This window comes from Papaver somniferum, chromosome 7 (assembly GCF_003573695.1).
Source record: "Papaver somniferum cultivar HN1 chromosome 7, ASM357369v1, whole genome shotgun sequence".
NCBI lineage: Eukaryota > Viridiplantae > Streptophyta > Magnoliopsida > Ranunculales > Papaveraceae > Papaver > Papaver somniferum.
The window spans coordinates 64183262-64196030 of NC_039364.1; the positions used below are offsets into that span (position 1 = coordinate 64183262).

Below are 12769 nucleotides of genomic sequence, written 5' to 3' on the forward strand. Positions count from 1 at the left end.
CTAAACTCGGCTCAATATTAGGTTTTAGTTTTACGCCGAACTTAATTTTATTAGGGTTCGACTTTTAAGAATTTAATTGTTTACGCCGAACCTAAGCATCATAACGCTATATTTGATAAACTTATCTGGTTCGGCTTATTATTGTGTTTTCCATATAAGCCGAACTTTCTTCTGTTTCCCAAAGTTGGCATCCTCAATGATCCGATTCTACTGATTCTAATAAAAGATTTTTGGTTTTTTCCTTCATATTGTTGATGTAGGTATGGATATATGACCATTTCCCTGAATTGAAATTTTCCAAGGAAGATGACAAGTGGGTAGATACATTCGCTACCTCGGGCAAATGGATTTTCAAGGAAAACAAGACACACTTTTGTGTTCAATCAAAGACAGAATTACATGCTCTTGCAGAATCCTTCACGAAAATTTCTCACCTGCAAGAAGTTCTGGTCAAGCAACAAGGCTTTCTACTTGAAGAAATTCACAAGCTGAAGACTGAAAGTAGTAATTCACCTTCATTTAGCACTGATATGAAGGACTGAGTTTCAAAAGGAAATAAATATCAATTTTTGATTTCTTTCAATGATTGTATTAGGTCTATTATGAATAAAACTATTATGAATAAAATTATTTGATTTATAATTTTTCTTGTGATAGTTTTTGATTTATATAGCTTGTGCTTGAATGGTTTATTATTGTTATGTATGTTTATGGGATGTTTGATTTCGCTTTTATTACCTTGATATTCGATCTCATAATGATGTGAACCCTTATGGTTTGGGTGACTTTTTGATTTAGCGGGATTAATTTCTAGCCCATGTTGGTAGGCTTTATCAAAGGATCATGAGGGGTTCTGATAGAAACAATATGTGAAAAAGTCACAATATGTTGAATCGGTTTTGGTTTAGCATAAAAGCATATGTGTTTCGAGGGTTTTCAACTTTTGCTTGCAATAGTTAAAAACCGGTTTTCGACCTTTCTCTGGTAAAGATTGGTTGTTGTTATTCTTTTGTTTTGCATAAGGATGACAACATAATGATATTTCGATATCAATTCTCCCTGGAAGAGATGCAAACATATTGGAGAAGAGGATGCGAAATTTGAGGTAACAATCTTGTTAGTTAATTGTTTTCCTGTTTAAGAAAAGCCTGATTTTATTTCATATATTTATTGCTTTTGCTTAACAAAATTTAGGTACAATTGATGTTTTATTCCATTATGTGTGTGTGATTCAATTGTTTCCGGTTAAGAAAAATTATTGTTATCTTGCTTTATTGTGTGGTATCAATTGTTTAGGCTTACAAAATTTCGGTGCAATTGCGGTGCTTTAATGTCTATGTTGTTTCAATTGCTTCTGGTTGAGGTGAATAATTATGCAAGTTGATTTATTTAGGTTTATATGAACTGTTTGTGGCTTAACGAAAGAAAAGGTTTGCGAGATGAATTGTTTAGTCCAATTCGATTCCGGATAAGAGAAACTAAGTTAATTCTGATCTTAGTTAGACTTATCAAAGTGGAGGTTTCGGTTATTCAAGTCTAATCGAATGCCTAAACAAGAAATGCTAGTTAACTAACCTAGTATTTGTCTTGTTTAAAACTTAAAGGTCTAAGTTATATGGATAATTAGAACCTGATGAGAAAAATATTGTTATCTTTATTTTGGTCTTATCGAACAAGCGATTGTATTTGTACAATCGGTTTAGCAAAGGAACTAAGGGGCTTAGTTGATTTTGGTTTGCTAAACTATTAGGGATAATTGCTTCGGGAAATTGTTTCCTTGATAAAATATCAAAACAAATTACTTTGTAGTTTCGGTTTTGATGTTGGTTATCAGAAATGGTGTGTGGAACCCTCGTGCTTAACTCTATAGGTTGCAAGTCTATTTTGAGATTTGTAAGATTCTTTTCGGTTTTTCCTTTATTTTTTCATTTCTTTGTCATTTTGTGACAAAAAGGGGGAGAAATATATGGAGTAAACAAGTGATACTGGAATTGATTATATATCGATTGGTATCACTAAGGGAAAGGACAATTCTGCTTAAACTTTTATCTAACGAAAGAGTGAAAGCATAGACTAGGGGGAGTAACATATCATTACAAAGGAATAACAAAGACGTGTGGATTGATAAAATCCACCTATCTTACCTTTAGGGGGAGTAATATTCTTTGTTATCATAATGTCAACAGTGACATTTAAGGATTGAATGTATACAGGTTATTGTGCTATTGAATTCGGGAATCAAACGTATGTGTATGAATTCTTGTAATTTGTTTATCCATATGATGTAAGAGTTTTGTCACTAAAATTGACAAAGGGGGAGATTGTTAGAGCATAGATCGGTTGAACCCACCAAGCGTTGGTATGTCAAGTTTGGTTGTCATACTTTAGTGAATCAAAACTCATTTAAAGAGTCGCTTGATTATGTACTAGAGTCAACTTCGTATAGGTTAGCTTGAAAATATTAGGATATGAGACATTACAAGTATTGCGAAGACTTTAAGAAGTGAAGAAGTAAGAAGCTACAACGACAACATCATCCTTCCACTTGAGTTTAGTGATATTTGACTTGAACTGTTTCATTCCCTAACGTATCTTTCAAGTCGTGCATATTGAAAACAAAACTGCGAAGCATGAACACTCTAGATAGACATAGTATTAAGGAATACAATACGAGGTTTAATGCTTAACCATTAAACTTTGTAGATAAGACATCGACATAATCGTTTAAATGCTATTGTGATTATGTATGGGTATGAGGCGAGGATTTCATCCTAGGAAACACTGTTTTACATGTGTTTTAAGGAAGTAAATTCATGAACTTGTCTTGTGAATCGAAAAGGAAATCGCCAGGCGTTATTGGTATTAGTATTCATTGCATATCTTCTGAACAACCAATATGTGTGATTATTATAACCGCTCATGACTTGTTTGTGTTCTTGGTAAAACTATTCACAAAGGCCTGACTTTTGTATTGGTATGACTTTTATTAGTGAAACCGATCTTAAGTAATCACCTGAGATGGTACGATCGAGTTTGTGTAAGACCAACTCTGGGTAAAGGGGAACCGATCCTAGTAAGAGGTGCAACACATCACAAAGGGGAATCGATCCTTGTATGAGGTGCAACATATTTTAGCATAAAGCGTTACCGATCCTATGGACATGTGCAACATGTTTTTAGGAAAAGGGGAACCGATCCTATGGACATATGCAACACATTCAAGTTAGATACCACATATATGTGGGGAATCGATCCTAGTACCTAGTCAACCGAATTTTGGAGAGCTAGTCTGACTATGCACAATACTCACATGGAGGTAGAACCGAAACTTGTTTTGGTAGAACCGTTAAACCCATGATTTTTGATTGAGTGTTCTTGATCAATCACATAGTTCTTGAAAGTCAGATGAACCAATTCTAAACTTGTTTGGAAGTGTGGCAAATCGGTTTCAAGGTTGTAAGTATGAAACAGGACTTACAAAGTAAGGATGTCGACTTACTTTGAACATGTACAGTAACGCTTATCTTTAATTGTTCAAAGTTATTCCTTAATAGCTAAAGGAAGAGAATCCCAAGATCGAAACATAAATAAGTTAAGAATCTTTTATTTAAGGTTTTTAATTTTATTTTAGGAAAATGAGAATTAGTAATGTGCATTTACTAGTGAAGATTTTCCAAAGAGATTTTCTGTCATTATTTTGGACAGAGCATTTCCAGGAATTATGGAAACCGAATTTGGAATATATTGCATATCTTGAGAATATTTTCGGTTTTGGAAATTCCTTGGTGTCCAAACTTCCTTGTCTATAAATACTTAAAGTTTGCATTTCTAGCAAACTAATCATTCGTGACAGCAAACTTCCTCGGTTGTGTTGTTACTGGTGAAGTCGCCTATTCGGAGAGGAGAGTAACCTAATTAGGAGAAATCTCTTACGGCCGCGCAGTTTAAAGTCTTCTTTGGATTGAGAAGCTCTATTAGTACCTTTGGTGAGAGACCAGATAATTGCGGTTTATCTTTTGTTTTCGATTGATTTGATTGACTAAGGGTGGTTGAACTTTGATTGCACCTAGTTTGTTTATACTTGAGAATCTTCTCTTCTGATATAAGATTCACTCAAACTAGATCGTAGTTTCGACAAGGATCTTTAGAATGTTTGTAGATCTAAAGACGTCTTGTGATAATCCATTGTTAACAGACTCCGTTCTGTGCGTGATTGATCACAAGATATTCAAGTTGTTGTGTGCAGGCGTTTATGGAAGATCTAAGAAGATTTGAAGACAAAGAAGATATTGAAGATTTCTGATTTTGGGTTCATAATCTTTGGTGTGCACAATACTTGTTTCGGTATATATGATCCAACTATAATCGGTTTATCCTTGTGGTAAATTAGATTGATTAGTTGTGTAGATCGGCATCAATACAATTCTTTGAGATTAAAAGTATTGATTTCAAAATCTGAACAATTACTTCGGTAGTTGATCATAAGATAGATCTAAGAACCCGACGAAGGAGTTTATTGAGATAAACAGAAGAGCCTTTGTCGTACTCACATCACTTGGTTGAAAAGAGTTGCTACCAAACAGATTTGTTGTTCCTTTACTGTTTGGAATACGAACCAAATGAATTGTTCCAAGTACGTGACTTATTCATAAGTTGGAGGCGTGGGAATACCGACGGAACTAGGTGAACTATAGGTTTAGTTGCTTGTTCCCAACTATACGAAGTTGGTTTGATTTTGTATAGCGGCTTAATCCTGAGAGTATTCAATTCTGGACAAGGTCCCGGGGTTTTTCTGCATCTACGGTTTCCTCGTTAACAAAATCTTGCTGTGTCATTTACTTTTATTTTCCGCAATTATAATTTTTGTTATTATAATTTAAAGTAAATTAAACAAACGTTAATTCTTATTTTACTTGATAGTAATCCCATTGTGTTTGGTCAAGTCCGAACCTCTTATCAAGTAAACATACTTCGTTGTTGTATTGTCTCGATCTCGTATCCATAGACGACCACACGAAGTGTGAACCGATTAGTTGTATTATCTCGACTCAGTCCATAGACAATCACTTTCGAAGAAAGGACTTATAGGTAGGAAAAGTTTTAGCTTGAGGTATATTTGGGTACCCTCGCCTTTTCAACAACTATATAACATCCTTTAAGAAAGTTTTAATGATTGAAATGAAAGTTTAGAACATGTAACCATCTTTGGATATAAACATGGTGTGTTTTCACATTTGTGTAAAAGTCCAAAATCGGGAACCCAAAGTATGTGTACCCGTACGGGTACTGGCGGTTTTTGGAAATCCGGGAGAGTATGCGTACCCGTATGCATACTTAGGTAGGTTACTTTCTAAAATCGGTTTGTTCATGAAATAAAACATTTAAATATTAAGGATTGCAAACTTTGCAAACCGTGGTTATAATGTTCATGAATCGATTCGAGTGAATCAAAACCGATTTTGATTTGATTGTATATTGTATACTTCTATAAGATCTAAGAAATTGAACAACCCTCTAACTAGTTCATTTGAGTCATTTGAACTAGTTATAATGAAGATGAATAAGGTTGATATGAAAGTGCTCATATGGCTAACCATTGGTTAACTATTGTTGAACCAACTAAGTGTACACGTTTAAGTATGGTTACTCAAATCTAAATGAAGTTACATTTCATTTGTGTATAACAAGCTAAGTTCGATCAAACGGTTGAAAGATATTAACTTGAATCTAATCAGGTTTTCATCTAACGGTGAATATTGGATGCTTTGTTATCAAGGTAACTTAGATTGCAAACCCTGATTTGGAGACTATATAAAGGAGAACTCTAGCAACTGGGAAACCTAATCCCCACACCTCCTGTGTGATGCTAGTTGCATAAGATAGATTCAATTCTCCTTTAACCTTAGGTTTCTCTCGAGACCCTGTAGGTTAACGACTTAAAGACTTCATTGGGATTGTGAATCCAGACCCAACTATTTTCTCTGTAGTTGTGTGATCTGATCTTGTTGTTTCTATCGTGATTGAGTACAGTCGTAAGATTGGCTTGATATTAATATCTCCGATAGGCAAGATAGAAAAGTAGTCACAAACACCTTCGTCTCATTGTTTGTGGTTCCACAATATCTTGTTTCGCTAGTCGATTAAGATTATTGTGTGGTGATTGATATTTCTAGGCTCTTCTTTAGGAATATAAGTCCGGTATATCAATTGGTTCTTGTTCACCTTGATTTATCAAAAGACAGAACAAAACTCGTAGGTATTTCTGTGGGAAACAAATTTATCTATTGATATAGACTTTTCTGTGTGAGACAGATTTTTTTATTAAAGTCTTCGACTTTGGGTCGTAGCAACTCTTAGTTGTGGGTGAAATCAGCTAAGGGAATCAAGTGAGTGGTATCTTGCTGGCACCAGAGAAGTAAGGAGCGCAACTGTACCTTGAATCAGTGTGAGATTGATTGGGGTTCAACTACAGTCCAGACCGAAGTTAGTTTGTAGTAGGCTAGTGTCTGAAGCGGCTTAATACACTGTGGTGTTCAATCTGGACTAGGTCCCGGGTTTTTTTTGCATTTGCTGTTTCCTCGTTAACAAAACTTCTGGTATCTGTGTTATTTCTTTTCCGCATTATATTTTGTTATATAATTGAAATATCACAGATTGTGCGTTGAATCGGTCAATTGGTAAATCCAACCTTTGGTTGTTGATTGAAATTGATTGATCCTTGAACATTGGTCTTTGGTACAGTTCAAGTTATCACTCTTATATTCAATCAGGCTCACAAATTATTATTCGTTTGATTGCGGACTGAATTGAGAAATTGAGATATAACTCTTTGATATACTTTTATAAGATTGAGTCTAACTGTCTAGTTGATTCTCTTGTAAGTATATCCAAGTTAGTCCAAACAGATTGCTAAGTGAAATATTGGGTGAGGTTGTAAGACCCCCACTTTTTCAGCAACTCTTAGTTGTGGATGAGATGATCTAAGGGAATTAAGTGCGTAGAGTCCCACTGGGATTCAGAGGCGGTAGGAACGCGACTGTACCTTAATCAGTGTGAAATTGGTTAGGGCTCAACCACATTTCAGTCCGAAGTTAACTTGTAGTAGGCTAGAGTCTGTAGCTGCTTAATACAGTATGGTGTTCAAATCTGGACTAGGTCCCGGGGTTTTTCTACATTTGCGTTTTCCTCGTTAACAAAATTTCAGGTGTCTGTGTTATTTCTTTTTCGCATTATATTTGTTTATATAATTGAAATATCACAGGTTGTGCGTGGTTCAATCAATTGATAAATCCAACCTTCGGTTGTTGATTGACACTTGAACATTGGTATTTGGTACCTTTCAAGTTTGTTTCTCATAATAATCAGGCTCACGGATTCTATCTGTTTGATTTGCTGATTACATTGAGAAACAGAGATATAACTCTTGTATATATTTCCTTGATTGAGTCTGACTATCTAGTTGATTCTCTTAGAATTATATTGGAGTCAGTCCATACAGATTGCATAATGAAATATTGGGTGTGGTTGTTAGACCCCCACTTTTTCAGATATAAATCGCAAAGTTCTCTTCGCGCTAGTACAAAAATGGGCTTAGGTGACAGTTAAAAACTGTTACCAAAATGTTAAGGTGACAGTTTTGGAAAAATATTGCACTGTCACCAAAGCCCCTGTTACGAAAGGTCTTTTAAGGAACTGTTACGAATCATGAGTATAAGATCACAGTTTCTTCAAAAACCTGTTATTGTTGACCACTTACGGTAATATTTTTTAAATAAAACTGTCATTAGAAACAAAATTTGTTGCACTAAGGTAACAGTTCCTACGTAAATCTGTCACTGTTGACAAGTTAAGGTAACATGTTTTAAATTAAAACTGCCGTTGAAAACTCAATTACTTGTACTTTAGTAACACTTTCTTCAAAAAACCTGTCATAGCAGGTAAAGTTTTCTAGATAAAACTGTCATCTTACATCCTTATTTGTAGTGAGTTCATGTTACAGTTGTTGGTGATATTCGGTGAGATAATTAATATCAAGATAACAATAATTATAATTACGAAAGAAATAGTGTTTCAATTGATTTAATCAATAAGTAATACAGAAATTCCCAACCAAATAAGTTAATTCTAAGTTACTGTACGACATGATTCAGTATTACTGTACGACATGATTCAGTAAACTGTGTAAAATTATTCTTAGTACTGACTAAAAAGAAATTAGCAATGAAATGGAAAACCATATCCATGTTTTGACGAAGTTGCCTGGAATCTAACCAGTTTATAACATTTCCCAGTTCTGGATCGACAATCCTGCGGTATCATGTTACTAATGGTCGCACATAGTTTATCCTTTTTCTTCATACTTCGGTGATTTCTACTTCATCGTAATTGGTACACAGACTTCCCTGCAAAAAGAAAACAAAAAATTTAAGATTAATTATTTTTCCGAGGAACAACACAAAGTCTTTTATCAGATGAATAAATGTATGCAAAAGTAGACAAGATCAGAAGAACTGCCTAGCAAAATTTACAGATATGGAGATGAAAATCTGAAGGTACACAATAAGACTCCAAATATGAATTTTCCATTGGTGTGTACTATTCAAGTTTAGCTGCCCTTGAATAATTTCTTTCATGAATCATATGACATAAAAGATTTCTAATCACAGGTTAATAAAGTTTTATTTCATAATTTATTGATACAATTAAGTTAGTGCGCCTACTTGTGGAAAACAAAATGAAATAGGACCACTTGAATGTATTTTTGTTAGGCATCCGTCCCGCGATCCTGAATGAAAATCAGCTTAAGTAAATACGAAGAGATTTTATGAGATTAAAATTGTTATGAAAATATAAATCTATTTGACCTTTTCATGATTTTGTCAGTTCTTGCCGTAACCCCCATGAGAATCCTGTCACAGTACCTTTTGAAGGCTCAAGTTCACACAATAACAAATAATATACATTAGATTCTAATTAAACCCTCACACTAGGTAGATGAACACCAATGCATGGCACACGACAACTTATAACATAGTACATCTACTCCAGCAGTCCATTCATGGGACATGTCCTGCAAAGCAAATGAAAACTAGCATCTAAAAATTTGATCAACAAAAGAACATCGAGAGATGGTAGACCTTAAGAAAACAAACAGGTGTTAATCAACTCAATCTTACTGCATCGCAAGGTAGTTAGCCAACAATAAAACTTATTATCTCATTATCAGCAAAAAGTTGTAGCCTCAATGTAACATTCTCGGCGAGCATGGTTCTGCTAGAGGAGGTTGTTCTGGTAGTGATGTTGGAGTTGAACATGGTACAAGCCTTGATAGTGGAGGTGGTTTTAGGAGTGATTCTGGTAGTGATTCTGCCTATGGTGCTGGAGTTGAACATGCTGGTTGTTACAGGGAGGGTGGTGGTAATGGAGGAGGGGTCTGCTAATCTGCTATTGGAGGTTAATATGGTAGTGAAAATAGTGGTGGTACCGGTGTTGAACAAAGGAGGGTATGCCGGTGAACATGGAAAATCATTATGGTAGAGGTGGAGGTGACGATGGTGATTGTGAAAAATAAGTATATATGACCTGTACCTAGCAATTCCACAAACAATGAGCACCATCTGTTTAAATTCTATATCATCCAAATATTATTAGTAGCAGTATACAAATCTAAAATTATTTTAGCATAAAATTGAAGGTCAAGTTTGGTCACCTTAAATTCTGGCCATTAACCATTCCTTATGGCCTCCCATTGTTTCATATCCCAAAGCCTTGTCTGATGCAATCGGAATATAGTGTCTCAGTTTGATTGTCTCTGCTAGGTAGGTAAATTCTGGCCATCTTCAATCGAGTTGCGCCTTAGGATCCAATTTCCCATGAAAGATGCAAGAGCGGTAGCACCTCAAACTTTTTCAGCTTTAGGGGCAGAATCTGCTTAGAAAAATAGATAAAATCACTTAATCCTCAAGAAAAAGCAACATTTAATATATGAATAACTATGCTAGCTTGTGCCAGCATATCATGCTATACTAGTGATATACAGAGTGCACAAATATGACTACCATTTCTATACAATTAGAGGATACACCAGACATGATTTACTTTCCTAATGAATACGACACAAGTGATGAAAATTCTTCCAGTGACAAGAGAATGGAAGGCCAAGTAGATCCTTAGCTTGCATCTTACCTGCAGTATATTATATTTTCTTCTGAACGTAGCCTCTGACACACCTAGTCAACTTCCTGAAGAGCTGCACTACATAATACAATCACAATAAATCAATTGCATACGTAATTCCAAAATTTTAAACCCTTTCAGGATTTTACAAACCACAAGCCATTTGGAACAGGACTCCAACTAAAGGACCATCAAGGTCCAACCTCGCTTCCATATGATCTCGGTCATCCTCAGGACTTCGACCAAGAGCACATAGCAATAGCCGATGAATAATTAATATATCTAGCAGGAGCAGTGGAGACAATTTCCGAGAGGTTTATGAATGCATAAAAAAAAAAGAACACACTCGAAAATACGAATCAACTCAACTCTCTGAATCACAGACCGAGTTTTGGGGAATATCTATCCATCATTACACTCTCTCGTACCATCTAATGAGCCGTGGGCATGAAACTGAAACTCCTCCATTATATTTAACATTTACCAAAATCTTTAAAAATAACTACTAAGGTTCGTGTCTATAGTTAGACCAATGAATTTCTCCTATTATGACAACTTGACATCAGAAAGTAAAGATATGCGGAGGTTTAAATTTAAATAAAACACCTTTATTGTTTTACCAATAAACAGGGAATTAATATGCAGACCCTTGCTCGTCGGTTTGTTGATCATCCATTTTATACTATAAAACAACAATGCTGGTTTAACCAACGAGTTACAGTTTGAAACAAAACAACACATGTAAGAGTGTGATTACCTTGGCATAACTTATTTCAATCTTCTTGCTTTACTTTTGTTTCCTTCCCTTTGAAGAGCCAATAGAAAAAGTAAATTAATCACAGACCTAAAAGATAAAATTTGAAAAAAATCCCAAAGTCATACCAGATTTAATCAGAAAAAGTGAAAAGTACCAATTTCAAACACAAAATCAGATTAGAAATACCGGAGTTGAAACCCTAGACAGAAACCGAAATGCTGAAATTGATTCCTGGCAAAAATAAATTGACGATCGAATGCAAAAAATCGAACCAAATTAGTAAAATTGGAGCACCGAGACAATGGTGTAATTTCAAAACGAAATTAACCTAAACAACCCTAACTTAAAGACCAAATTCGAATGGAAACTACTCACATAGTTTTCTGTTTTCCTTTTCAAAGAGAGATGGGAACGGAAACACTAGTTTTTCTAATGATGTAGAGTGAAGAAGAGGACTGAGGAGATTTTAATGCTGTAAGTGGGCTACGTTCAATTCTTCTCTCGGAGGTTTGAGTGTTCTAGAGAAAGAGAAAATGGTAAGGAATTGGTATGCGGAGGCCGGAGGGAAACGAGAGAAAAGTAAGATCGTGTTTCTTTTTGCTAGATGCGAAGTTACTGGGCGGTTGCCACTCAGGGGATTTAATTTTAAGGAAATTTTAGGGAGAAAATTTTTAAGGAAACTGGAGAACCCATTAACAAAACAGACCACACTACCAAGGACTCGAACTAACCTTATGGTGAAAAATGCTCTGCCATATTGAAGAGTAGCAGTTTTTCACCAGAACTGTCACTCTAATGGAAAGCAGCGGCAATTAGAAGAACCGTTATCTATAACTTTCCAATTAGATATCAGTTTTTGTTTAAAACAGATGCAATATCCCAAGAATGGTAACAGTTTATAACTGTTATCATACATATATGTACGATAACGCTTTTCTACAAAAACTGTTACTGGATAATTATTTAGTAGCAGTTAAAAAACTGTCACGATTGTTCACCACTATTGGTGTGAGTTTCTATAAGAAACTGTTACCAATATCTCATAGCTAGTTCTTTTGTAACAGTTAACTTCTGAACTGTCATGGTATTGAATTGTGAACTGTCACCAAAGCCCATATTTCTACTAGTCTCAGACTTTGTGATTCCATAGGTTTAATACTTCTGAGGTGAATAAGAATCTAGGCTGCTCTTCTGGAGTCATAAGACTGGATTTTGAGGTCAGCTAGACTTCTTCTATTGCTATCGATTTCCAGTCTCACCTTGATCTATGATCAAAAAGGAAATCACATATAGGCCTATCTGTGGGAGGCAGATTGGTTTAAAGTCTTCAATTGAGTTGAAGCAACTCTTAGGATGTAAAGGACGTCAGCTAAGGGAATACTAAGGGAACTAAGTAGCTAGGGGTAGTCTGCTTGGTCTCAACTATATATACGAAGTTGGTTTAGATTTTGTATAACGACTTAATTCTGAGAGTATCAAAACTGGACTAGGTCCCGGGGTTTTTCTGCATTTGCGGTTTCCTCGTTAACAAAATGTTGTTGTGTCTTTTACTTTGTTTTCCTCAATATAATTGTTACTATAATTAAGTAAAATACATAAGTACGTTAACTCCGTAATACTTGATAGTGATCCTATAGAGTTTCGGTTATTACCGAACCTATTATCAAGTACACACTTTGTTGTCGTATCGTCTCGATCCTGTATTCATAATCAATCACACAAGTGATCTTGTTGTCGTATTGTCTCGATCTCGTATCCATAGATGACCACATGAAGTGTGAACCGAATTTTCGTATTGTCTCGTCTCTGTCCATAGACCATCACATTCGGAAGAGG

The 12769-nt window shown here is 35.2% G+C and overlaps 1 long non-coding RNA gene across 5 annotated transcripts; it reads right to left on the reverse strand.

Moving 5' to 3' along the window:
- Positions 1-8051: 8051 nt before the first annotated feature.
- On the reverse strand, positions 8052-11708 carry LOC113297480. Of its 5 annotated transcripts, none has more exons than XR_003333502.1 (8): positions 11309-11708; positions 11088-11164; positions 10934-10981; positions 10186-10249; positions 9710-9927; positions 8865-9582; positions 8721-8785; positions 8052-8402 (listed from the first exon to the last, which is right to left on the reverse strand). It is a non-coding gene; the product is annotated as an uncharacterized LOC113297480 (long non-coding RNA). The 5 variants fall into 5 exon arrangements; XR_003333500.1 differs by having other exon boundaries at positions 8865-9588; XR_003333501.1 differs by having other exon boundaries at positions 8865-9070; positions 9177-9927.
- Positions 11709-12769: the final 1061 nt, after the last annotated feature.